Genomic DNA, 4,130 nt, shown 5'->3' with positions numbered 1-4,130 from the left:
TTTTTTTCATAAGTCTAAAAAGTTTAAGTGAAGACTTCATCTAGTTTACGTATATCATTGCTGATGAACTTTTTTTAAGTATGAAACCACTTATGACAGAAGTCACCGCTCTTCCAAACCGGTGCAGTTATTATCTACATAAAAATAGCGCTTGTAATTTTCAATTCATTTTTATAATTTTTTTTATGATAATAATTTCAGTATTGTTTAGTACTCTGTACTAAAAAACCGACCTCATTAGTACGTGGAATTACATATAATTACCAAGTTTTATTGAAATCGGTTATCGGAAAGTGAGCAAACCCGGATTCATCCCCTAGTTCGCCACTATGCGGGACTTGACACAGGTGATAATAAAAATCGGTTTTCACTACTCAAATTATATTGAGAGAGAAAAACGCCTTGATTTGGACAATAGCAAAATCAACCAGTAAAATAATTGCTCTTTGTAATAAAATTTAGGCGCTATTTATAAAAATGAATCTTCATGCACGAACAGCCACCCTTACGAGTGGATGATTTTCTTCAAAATGAAATGGAACCACTATGGAGGTACCCTCTTTCCAACAAAAAAAGAATCACGAAAGTCGGTTCACAAATACCAAAGTTATCGCGTAACATACAGTCGAATTGAGAACCTTCTCCTTTTTTGAAGTCGGTTACAAAAAACTTGATATTTACCTTTATCTTCTTATTAAATAGTGTTGCAATGTACAAAAGTATATTATAATTATCACAAGTGGTGATAACCCCCTTTACGGTTGCTTCTCACTTAAAAGGTCTACGGTTCGAAGTTACTTACACTTATGTATGTTTAATAACATTACCTTTCGGTGGCGCCTATTTCGAGACCGTACCCAGCAGTGGAATTTAAAAGGGATTGATGAAGTGGTCAAAGTAGTAGTAGAGCTATTTCTAACCTGACCTCTTTCTGCGGCCATGAAGTAATGTAAGCATTACTTACAGGTTCATATGACTTGTCAACTTGTTACGATGACTGGCGCGATGGCAGTGCTCACTTTTTACCATTTAAAGCTCTGAATGGCACTGCAACTGCTATAATAAGGTGGATAAGATAAATTTATTTCAATATAACTTAATCTAATACAATATAAGTAAAACAAATGTAAATAAAGGTATTATAATATTCAAATAAGAATTAATAAGAGAATCTAAATTATACATTCTTCATAGTAAAGATATGCATTTTAATATTAGCACCTAATGTGTAATTGCGATGCCTAAACCAAGTAAACGTATACCTGTATTTTAGGCATCTTTTTAGGCAAATTTCTTTATATTACAGCTTAAAAATAGATTTTCTATTTTCAACAATAAAACAATTAGCGGTTATAAATTAACGGTTACCTATATAAAACAACAAATTGTAATTATGAAACAACTTCCAGCTAGTCCTCTGTTTCGTTGTAAGTCTTACTCTTAAGCCACAATTTGACGGTGCTTTTACATTCTATTTTATTCAAGACGAAATAATGCAAATTAGAATTTAATTTAAAGAAAAGGAATGTACTAAAGAAGCAAAAGAATCTATGCGAGATGAAAAGGTATCGAGTCGTCTGTGGTTGGTTAAACTAACGGAATCAAATGGAGTAATTGAGTGCTTTTTCAAAACTTATTTGTTGGATAGACAGTTGTCGAACCGAGAGGATATCGCACTCATTTAGAAGTTTGCAGGTTGGATAATCGAAAGGACGGGAATTGATAACTTAAGAACAGCAAAGCTATGGACTGGTGTGACGCTCACCAACAGGCGCAAGGCTTATTCATTCCGTCACTCGGTATCATATAATCTCAGTACAGAGTACTAAAAAAACCGACCTCAAAAGTACGTGGAATTACGTCTATTTGCTAAGTTTTATTGAAATATCCCCTAGTTCGCCACTATACAGGACTTGACACTGGAGATAATAAAAATCGGTTCTCACTACTCAAACTATATTGAGAGAAAAACGCCTTGAATTGGAGAAATCGCAAAATCAATCATTAAAGTAATTGCTCCTAAATTAAAGTTAGGCGCTTTTATAAAAATGAAACTTCATGCGTGAACAGCCACCCTTCGAGGTGGGTGATTTTCTTCAAAATGAAATGGGATCACTAAGGAAGTACCCCCTTTCCAACAAAAAAAGAATCATGAAAATCGGTTCACAAATACCGGAGTTATCGCGTAACATACATACAAAAAAAAGAACATACAGACGAATTGGGAACCTCCTCCTTTTTTGAATTCGGTTAAAAAAAGGTAATGTGATTGCTTAGACGCAATTTAACTTGTTATTAAGGAAAGTCCGTTTTGAAATTTTAACACTGTATAGCAAACATGTTTATCAATAAATTGGAGGCTCAAGTATCTCATTGAGAAACATTGTAATTTATTGAATAAATAGTGTTTGTTTTCTTAGAAGTCTGGCTTATATTGCCATTAGGATGTTTTGCTTATTGCGAGTGGCAAAAAGTGACTTGCTGCTTGTCCTTGAAGTCATTAATTTAATAACTCTAATAACACATCACATTCAAATCTTTTAAGTCGTGTTTTTCATTGCCGAAAGTCGTACGCCTGAAAGTTATTCCCTTTTTTATGATAAGAAGTGACAGGACAAATACTACCACCGCGCCCGCCACACTGATAAAATTGCAGGCACTTGGGACTTATCAACTTATGGTTCAGGCTGACGGGACCGGTGGCAGTGCTTCTCAGATCTTTGCGATTACAAGCTCTGAGTGGCACTGCAACTGCTACGGACAGGCGTGTCGCATAACGCCAGGGGCACTTGTTCGTCCTGTCACTTGTAATCATAAAAAAAGTTACTCTAGGGTCCTCATAGCTGTTTCGCGGTAGCAGAAAAGTTTAGAAACACCGTCAGGTTTTAGTCGGTACGAGTCCGACGTAGCCCTTCATCTTCCCGGGCAGAGGGAAAAAAAGGGTCTTCAAAGCGGTCATGGTTACAGGAGCATCTTTCTCTAACACCACATTTCGATGCGTCTGTCTTTTCTATTCTGCAGTCAACGATGGAGAATGCACACCTAAATAATAACTATTCACTCTAGCTTTGAAAAAATCCAAGTTATAGCGTTTAGGGATTATGTCTGAAGGCAAGAAATTCCACTCCATAGCCATTTGCTGTATAAATGTGGAAGAGTAACGCTTCGTGCGAATCTTTGGAATATCCACAATATAGGGGTGACACCACATCCTACGTCTAGTTCCTCGATGATGGAAAAGTGGAGGCGGAATAAAATTATTGAATACATATTATTATTCGTGATATATCATGTTACCTGTATCCTCTACGACACACGAGCCATAAAATCTTGGTGGTTCGGCAGACCCTTCTTTTTGCCCTTCTGAGTTCTTTTACTTTTTTGGTTGGCTTCCTCCCTGGTCAGCAAGTAGAGATCCGAGATAAACAAATTCGCTGACGAACCCTATATCCGGAAGTTCTCCTGTACGAAAGAAATGACCAGTTCCATCGATTATCAGGACTTCCGTCTTATTGACCTTGACCTTGTAAATAGTAAGCCCTAACAATCCGCTCTTGAATTCTTCACATTCAAATACTTTAACAATATACAAGATTTCCTTTTCAATACATACACCTTTTAAAGATAATGGCCTAAAGTACTGTTTATAGTAGTTTACCGTGCTAATTTTAGGCACATTTGTGTTATTCCTTTGACGTAAGCAGAAAACTCGTCTTAAAACCTGCACGCGCGATCAGAAAAGGTTATTATTAAACTTTTTTATGTTTAATGTAGCTAATAAATATGGAAACGTATCGAAGATACTTTATTAGAATAAGTGCTGCTTCAGAGGTGCGTTTTTTCAAAACGACAAGTCAGGGTACTTAGGTTTCGACCGTTCCAATGTTCGCATTCTTCTAATTTAAGAGTTAGGCTCTTGTCGTGGAGTAGTCGCCAATCATTTTTGTGCATAGACCCTGACTTTAATTTCCTAATACGACACTACATTAACTTTTTACCTTAAGTGATCTAAAACTTCGTCTGGGTTGTTTTCTGCCTTTATTTCCTTCTATCTTCCATTTCATGATGCCTCTAAGAAATTTGTCAGCTGGCATCGGATTGTTCAGTTGTTATTATTATTATATAAGTTA

This window comes from Hyposmocoma kahamanoa, unplaced genomic scaffold (genome assembly GCF_003589595.1).
Source record: "Hyposmocoma kahamanoa isolate Upper Pololo Valley unplaced genomic scaffold, ASM358959v1 94, whole genome shotgun sequence".
Classification (NCBI taxonomy): domain Eukaryota; kingdom Metazoa; phylum Arthropoda; class Insecta; order Lepidoptera; family Cosmopterigidae; genus Hyposmocoma; species Hyposmocoma kahamanoa.
Note: the sequence above shows the minus strand (reverse complement) of the source record.